At 45.9% G+C, this 8,713-nt stretch overlaps 1 pseudogene; it reads left to right on the top strand.

Moving 5' to 3' along the window:
* Positions 1–8,713, top strand: part of LOC126515233 (60S ribosomal protein L7a-like) — a 45,176-nt pseudogene that overhangs the window by 3,776 nt on the left and 32,687 nt on the right.

Here is an 8,713-nt window from a genome sequence, read left to right as displayed (position 1 = left end):
CTAGCCCATTTCTAATGATGTTTGTAAGCACCCCAAGGTGCGCTTACCGGGAAGATTCTAGCCTCCATCCATCGTTGCGTCTACCCAGGAGAGCTGAGCATGGCGTCTCTCCTCCAGCAGAGCTGTCGCATCTACCCGGGAGAGCTGAGCATGGCGTCTCTGCTCCAGCAGAGCTGTTGAGTCTCTCCTGGAGCAGAGCAGAGTCTGACCTCACTTCCTCTTCCGCCCAGAATTCTATTCTGTTTACTCCTCCCATCTATGTTCCAAGCCATGAGGCCAAGCAGCTGGTTTATTATAACTTAACAAATGAAATCAACAGATTGATATATGACACTCCCACATCAATTGACCTTAAATTTAAACCACTAAAGCAAAATCCATATCAGTGCAAATTATTCATATCTATATCATATCCCCTTTTAAATGTAAAAAAAAATTATAAACAATATTTGGGAATATGGATGTAGTTATTTCTCTCCAAGCTGCTTCCTGCTGTATAGGAACGCTGTTATTCAGGACTTTCATGGTGTAATCTGTGTGCCAGGGTCATCTCAGTCAGCAGTTGAGTGAGGTAATTTTTTGAGGGTGTTCACAGCAACCTTTCAGGAGGGCGTGGTCCATCATACCATATTGGGATAGAATCAATCCACAGGGTCTCATCCTCTGTGAAAACAAAAGAATGACTTTTCCAAAGCATCATACCCTTAAATCCAAATTTTGAAGTCAAGGTATTTTCAAAATATCTATGTTGGATTAGTTCAGCAGCATTTATAAACAAATACCTTTTAGCAGCTATTGCTCCTTCCTCAGCATTCAAACAATTCAAAGAGATCATAATAACATACAGTATCAGATTCTCTGTGTATTTTCCATGTTTGTGCAGCTTTATTTTAACCTCTATTTCATTTATTTTTACTTTTATTTTTTGAGACAGATTCTCTGTATATCTTTGTCCTGGAATAACTCTGTAGACCAGGCTCTCCTTGAACTCATAGAGATCCGTCTGTCTCTGTCTCCCAGGCATTGGGATTAAAGGTTTGTCCTGACACACCTTGAAGTCTCAGAGGTCATTCTACCTCTGCCTCCCAAGTGTTGGGATTAAAAGTGTGTACCACCACACACAACTACTCTCTTTCTTTCTTTTTTAAGAACTTTAACTTTTTTTTCAAGCCTGCATAAATTTATAAACACACTGTAAACCGTTTAGAGGTTTTTTCTCTTTGAATCTCTCTTTACTGTATATCTCTCTTTTTTTAATTATGTGAGTCTAAGGAGAGGATTAAAGCCGTGGCTTTGATGGCTGGATCCAGCCCATTCCTTAGCCTTCCAGCCTCATGGCGGAGATGCCGGCTATAGCCATTTTTATTGCCACAACTCTATGGCATTTCAAGGTCCCTGCCAGCAAGCAAGCTGCAGCATTCTGCTCACAGACCACACTCAGTCAGGCTGCCTGCCTGAAAGAGTCAGAGTTTGTCCTGGCAGGACAGCACAGAAAGCCGGCATTTTAAAATAATCCTCAGTAGAAGAATACTGAGAATTAGAAAAGAAATAAACTTTAACTCCAGAAAACAGAAATCTTCTCAGATGGAGAAAGCGGTAACAGCTACAACCTTCTGATATGACCTTTAAGTAGAGCACTCTAATAGGTGATAACTCAGCTGTCAGGACTGATGGCTTGAACTTAATCCCAGGTACCCACATAGCAGGAACAGAGGACAAACCCCAGTGTTCTCTAACCTCCACATGCTACTACACCTTGCATTGGCACAAATGCCCCCCCACACTCACACACACACACACACACACACACACACACACACTAAATATGAGGCAAGGTCCAACCATTTACTATCTGCAAGAATTCACAACTGACAAAATCACAGATTCAAAGTGAAAGGGACAAACACGATATTTCAACCAGATGGAATATGGGAGGAAGCAGGAGGATCAGTATTTCTGTCAGACAAAGCCAATTTCAAAATCCAAATTAACCAGAAGACATAAAGAAGATCATTACACATAATAAAGAATCCATCAAGACTATGTGATGAGCATAAATACATATGCATAAAATATTGATGTATCTGACTAATAAAAACACTGGTGGGTGTAAAAACTGATGGACAGACCGAGCACTAACAATAGTGGGTGACTTCACACACACCCTGATTCACATCAGCAGGTGATCACCAAGATAAGACAAAACATCAGCCAGGAAACTTCAGGATTACAGGGTAGCATAGAGCAAACTGATTTCACAGGAATCTATTCCTTTTCCCCACCCAACAGCTTTGGAAATCATTGGAACTGTCTCCAAAACAGACCATACTTTAGACTGTAAAAGCTTTTTTAAGATACCAAAGAAGCAACAATTTCTTGTACCTGTCACACCTTAGTGAAAAAAAAAAGCATTGGCAAGAGAAAATTCACACACAACAGTACATTTTTAATGCTTCGTTGAAAAAATCAGGGTGGAAATTGAAAAATATCACAGAATCAAATAAAAATGAAGATAAAGCTTACTGAAACCTTTGAGATTCCTCAAAGGCAGCTCTAAGAAATAATATATTGTTATGAATACCCACATTTAAAAAATCAGTTACACATAACTTAATGATGCACCCCAGAGTCTTAGAAAAAACAATAAATCAATCCCAAAATCGGTTAAAGAAATAAACAGTAGGGTCTGGAGAGATGGCTCAGCAGTTAAGAGCACTGCCTGTCCTTCCAAAGGTCCTGAGTTCAATTCTCAGCAACCACATGGTGTCTCACAACCATCTGTAATGAGGTCTGGTGTCCTCTTCTGGCCTGCAGGCATACATGTAGTCAGAATATTGTATACATAATAAATAAATAAATATGTTTTTATAAAAAGAAGTAAACAGTAAATCTCAGAGCAGTAACTAACAAAAGGAAAGAAACAACACAAAGATTCAACCAAACAAGAAACTGGTCCTTCAAAAAGACAAACCAGATAGATAAACCCAGAGTCAACCTAAAAAGCCAAACAGAGAAAAAACTAACTACTAAAAATAGTGACAGAATAGGTGAGATTAAAACAGATGTTACTAAGATAGAAAATAAGGGATTTTTTAAAAAACTCAGATTTAAAAAAAAAAAGTAAAAAACTACAAGAAATGGCTAATTTACAAAGATTGAATTGAAAGGGTATTTTTAAAACAAATCAAATTGCTATCAAACAGTAAGACTGATGCAGTAATTTTTAAATTTCCAAAAGAAGAAAAGCTACCACACCCTTAAAGAGGAGCCAACATCCACACTCCTCAGACCATCCCATGACACAGAAAGGGATGGGAGGCTTCCACACTCATTCTGAACTCAGTACTACCTTTTCACACCAAAACCAAGTAAGTATACGACAGAGAACTGGACTCCAATTTTCTTAATTAACATAGACACAAATCAAATAAAATTCCACATTAAAAACTATCACCAACTCATGGAGTGGTGGGCCGGAGACGTGACTCAGTGATGAAAAGCACTGGCTTCTCTTCCAGAGGACCTGGATGTGATTCCCAGCATCCACATGGTGACTCAGAACTGTCTGTAACTATAGTCCCGGGGTTTCTGACTTCCTCCTGGTTTCTGTGGGCACTGCACCTACATGCAATCAAAACACCCAAACACATGAAATAAAAATGGGAAGAAAAGTAACATTTTAATTAAAGCAAAATATTACAGGTTGAGATAAAGTGTCTTTCACTCCAGAAAGTAAAGTTTGGTTGAACATAATACACATTAACAGACATAATGCCACGTACAAAGAGAATCAACTCAAAACCAATGATCATCTCCATAGGAACAGAAAGGGCCTTCACAAACCTACCAGCTCCTCATGATAAAGGCCCTGAAGAAACAGGAAGAGAGGAACCATAACTCAGCCTGATCAAGAGTGTGTGGGACACAGCAACAGCTCACAGAATAAGGAGCACCAAAAGCCTTTCACCCAACATCAATAACAGGACGTCAATGTCCACTGTCTTCATACCTAGTCATACACGATTGAATCCTAAACCAGAGCCGTAAGAAAGAAGCTGGAATAAAAGGGGAATAAACATAAAATGAAGAAGTGTGGGTGTCATTCTACACTGGAGATACTCTAAAGACCCCCCCGCCCCCACAACACACACACAGACACACACTCACAGACATACATGAAACTCTGAGGTCTTGGAAACTCTTTCAGCAAAGGGACACAAAATCAAAGTACAAAAAGTTGTCTTTTTTTTACATCAATAATGAATACATACAGTAACAGTCATTATTTCTCACACAGGAGCTGGAAAATTAAGTTTTAAAAAGAACTGTTGAACAAATGTTTCTGGCTATACACACATGGTAGATCCACAGGGCTCACTCCACAAAAATCAGCCCCAAATGGACCAGAAGCTTTGTGTGAGGCTTGCAAACACAAAGGAAAGCATAGGAGAAAGCCCCGAGACACCACAGAGAGGCCTTTCCGAGAAGATGGCCCTAGCTCAGGAAATACCACCAAACATGAAGAATGAGAATAAAGAGCTCCTACCTAGCAGACAAAACACTTTCTAGAGAGAAGCAGCAGCCTGTGGAACAGAAGACGCCTTGCTTTCCCTGGCTTGCTCAGTTAACTTCCTGACAGAATCCAGGTCCACCTGCCCAGAGATATCTCCACCTGCAGCAGGCTGATCCCTCCTACATCAACTAACAATCAAGGAAACGCCCCACAGACCAACCTAGGCAGTTCCTCAAACGTGAGTTCTCTCCCCCCAGGTAAGTTCAGGCTTGTGTTGAGTTCATGGAAACTTAGCAGCACGGGGACTCAGGTCCACAAAATATGACCAACTCAAAACATTAAGCACTCGAAGCGCCAATAACCCAATCAATAAATGACATTTTCCAATAAATGGATGATTTTCAAATGAAAAAATACAGATTCCATGAAAAAGTCAACATTTTTACCCATTTTTAGCCCAATGAGAACCACCCCGAAGTAAGCCATGGTTCTCTGCCAACACTTGGTTGGCTTAGGAAGAAGGGCATGGGTTCAAGGTCAGACAGAGCACAGTGAGCTGGAGGCTAGCCTGTGCTACATACTGAGAAGCTAGACAGCAGTGGTATAGGTTCCATTGTACAGACGGACAGGGAGGCCTGCAGCAAAGTATGAGCCTTTTTAATTAACTTTTTATTAACTCTTTGTGGATCCCAATCCCACTCATCTCCCTGTCCCCTCGCTTCTGCCCTCTGCCCTCTGCCCTCTGCCCTCTGCCCTCTGCCCTCTGCTCTAGCAACCTCCCCCCACCATGGCAAGATATTTAATCACACCATGAACCCTGAGATTGTATTGTTTACTGGAAAAAAAATTGTTTCTAGCTCTGGTGTGGCTCAACCCTAGCACACACCTTTAATCCAAGAGCTTTCTGCTTGGATACTCTAAACAGAATGAAATAAAGTCAACCATAGGCCAAGAGGAGCAAGCAACCCGTTGACAGGAAGTGAACATAGGATTATTAAGAAAAAAACCATAGAGAGTAAGAGGAAGTCAGGCGGATGGAGAGAGAGATGCACAGGAAGTAGAAGGGAGGGGCGTTCAGTCTGAAGAGGCTTTTTTGAGATGACATAGAAGGTGAGAAGTTTCTAGGATGTCAGTCAAAGAGGAAGGTCATCTGGGCACTTGCTCTGCCTCTCTGAGCTAGCAGGCTTTCCACCCCAGCATCTGGCTCCCAAGGCTTTTTTGGTAAAATCAAATGGTTGAGATTTTAATAAAAACTACAGCTCCCCAAAACAAAAATTAAAAACAAAACAACGAAAAACAAATTTTTTTTAAAAATCTCCGCATGTGGAAGCTGTAGTGTGGTCCAATGAGTCACACGGTTCACCCCCTTTAGTCCATAGATCTTTAAGTATTCATTGCAAAGAGTCATTGGTCAGGTTGGAGGTCTTTGTCTTCTGCTACACCACCGATACTGGGCCTTCACTGGATTCCTTTTGGATATACTATTGTTGCCTTGTGTGGAGATCCGGTAGCTTTGGATCTGCAGGTCCAGCCCCTTCGTATGCTCCAGCAGTTCATAGTTGAAGTGGGTTTTGGGATGAGCTCATAGCCCCGGTCCTGGGCCTGACTGGTAGCTTGTACCGTCCACACTACTTGACGATACTACGCCCATAGTGCGGCACCTGCACTAGGGGACGGTTTGTGAGCCTCGGGCAAGCACCTGGAGATTTAAACGGTACGTACACAGAGACACAGGGACACGGATCATCCTTGAAACAAGAAGGCCCCCTTTATTGTGGTCCAGGGCAGCTTATATAGGGACCCTTAACTGACAGCTACGCCCCAGCCAAACCCACCAGAAACCACTCAGAGCAGCTGCAAACACAGGAAAACAAGTTGTTTTGCTCAGAGCAGCTGCAAGCATAACAAGCTGTTTACAGGAAATTCAGGGTCTGGGGTCCACACCCCCAACAGCAGCTGGGCTGGTCAGCCGCCAGTCTTCCCGAATTGTCACAACGGGGGGGGGGGGGGCTCTCCAGCACCCGATGTGGCAGGCAGCAAGGAGCGGGACCGGTTCTGCTCTCATGTCCCTCATGTCCTTGGGTCCCCCTCACCCACACCCACACCACCAGGGCCAGCTCCCTGTTCTGCCCAGGTGAAGTGCAGGGTACAGGTGAAGGTCCAGCTCTCCATCCAAATCGCTGCACTTGGTGAGGGGAATGGCCAGCTCTCCCTGTCTCCTAGCTCCAAGAGCTAGTTCTCTCACTGGCCACAGGGGGCAAGGGGCAAGGGGAAGGAAGGCATTTTTTCCTCACCCATCCCGCCACATGGCAGGGAGGGGGAGGTGGGGTCAGTCCTGCTCTCGCGCCCCCACCAACGGGGTCAGGTCTCTTCTCTTGCCCAGTCGAGGTCCTGAGCCTGCTTTCCTGGGTGCTGCAGCTGGTGGGGCCCACGGTCAATTCTCCCACTGTCACGACCTCGGGCCCGCTCTCCCACCTGTCACGGGCAGTGAGGAGCAGGGAGGGTAGGTCATCTCTCCCTTGTCCACTCCACCATACGCAGATGGAGGGTGGGGCCAGGTCTCCCGCTTGCCTTCAGGCTGCACCTCCTTCAGTGGGGTCATCTCTCCGGCGCTGCCCAAGCTAAGCGCTGCAGTAGGTGAGGAGCAGCATCAGCTCTCCCGCTCTTGCGACCCCTGGACCAGCTTTTCCCACCTGCAATGGGTGGTGGGGGCTATGGGCAAGGGACAAAGGGGTGGGTACCTTTCCCTCACCCATCCAGTGACAGACAGTGGGTTTAGCTCTTTCTGTGCTGCCCTGGGGAAGTCCTGGGCCCACTCTCTAGGGTGGTTCAGCTAGTGAGGGGCAGGGCCAGTTCTCCCTAGTGCTATAGCCAGTGAAGGGCGGGGCCAACTCTGTACGGCTGTCATCACTGCTTAACACAGACTGCAGCTGTGACAGAGCCACGGACACAAGCCTGGCCCCTGGCAGTAGCCCAGGTGCAGAAGACACGATGGCCCTGGGTAGCAGCACAGGCTACTCAGATTTGCATGGCCCCAGCAGAGGATCAACCCTCAAATACTAACCTGGCCCTAGTTGGTGGCCCAGGCCCCTGATGTCCGCATAGCCCTAAGTGGCACTGCGGGCCATGGACATGAATACAGACCCCAGCTATGACTGGGCACGGTTGCATGGCTTGTAGCTCCAGCATGGGAAAGTGGAGACAGGAGGAGTCTGAGAGCTCACTGGGCAGCGAGCTTAGCCTAAGTGGCAAGCTTTCAATTCTGTGAGAGACCCTGTCTCCAGGCAATGAGGCAGAGAGTGGGGAAGACAGCCGGCATATTCTTGGGCACCCACGCCTTCGTGAGCACACAACATGCCCCACACATACCCCAAAATAAAACACACACTGTCAAACAACAGAAGAGGCCCGTTTATATACAATACTGGGGAAACCCCCAGAGAGCTCACAGTACAGCAGAAGAGAGGGAGGCGGAGTATAAACTGGGCCTCTCAGGTGCTCACAGAGACGAGGGGGAGGTTCCTAACACAATCCCGATTCTAAAGCCTGCTGCAGTTCCTACCTTAATGTAGTCACCTACTCTTCCAAAAATATTTAGTGAGCACCACTTTTAGGCTTACACTCCTGTTTAGAGCGTAGGTTTCCTGGGGGGGGGGGGGGGGGGGGGGGGGGGGGGGTAAAATGTTGAGTTCTGGACTCATCAGAAGGGTGGAGCCCCAGCCACAGCTGTCTCTGCTGATCGCCTGCAGGCAGTCGTGAGCTTCAAACTACTGTTCCGGCAGCACTAATTGCCTGGATTTTACGATGGGAGAAACAAAGCTGACAGCTCTTTAATGTACAAACTGCTCTAACGCTGAAGACAGGTTCGATTTATTACCACTTTAACCTTTACATCTTCCCAACGAACCAGTCTCTAGGGCTCTACTGTCCGTTCAACCTCTGGATCTCATGGCAGCCGTGGGTGTCTGTGAGTCTGGACCGACCTGAAGCTTTGCTTTTCTGGAGAGAACCCAAGAAGTTCTGATTTGCTGGCTCCCGGACACGCTCTGAGCATCCAGGTCACAGACAGACTCCGGTCCCCTACTCTGCCAGCCAGCTCCACACTGGGGGCTCCAAAGCTGCCACACCCAACATCAGTAGTGACAAAACTTTCCAGCTTTTGTTGGAGTGAAATATATCCACGGGGGGGGGGGGGGGGGG

The sequence above is a fragment of the Alexandromys fortis genome, unplaced genomic scaffold, assembly GCF_014885135.2.
Source record: "Alexandromys fortis isolate MF-2015 unplaced genomic scaffold, M_Fortis_MF-2015_v1.1 scaffold_153, whole genome shotgun sequence".
In the NCBI taxonomy this organism is placed as follows: domain Eukaryota; kingdom Metazoa; phylum Chordata; class Mammalia; order Rodentia; family Cricetidae; genus Alexandromys; species Alexandromys fortis.
Note: the sequence above shows the minus strand (reverse complement) of the source record. Positions and strands in the feature narration are given on the sequence as shown.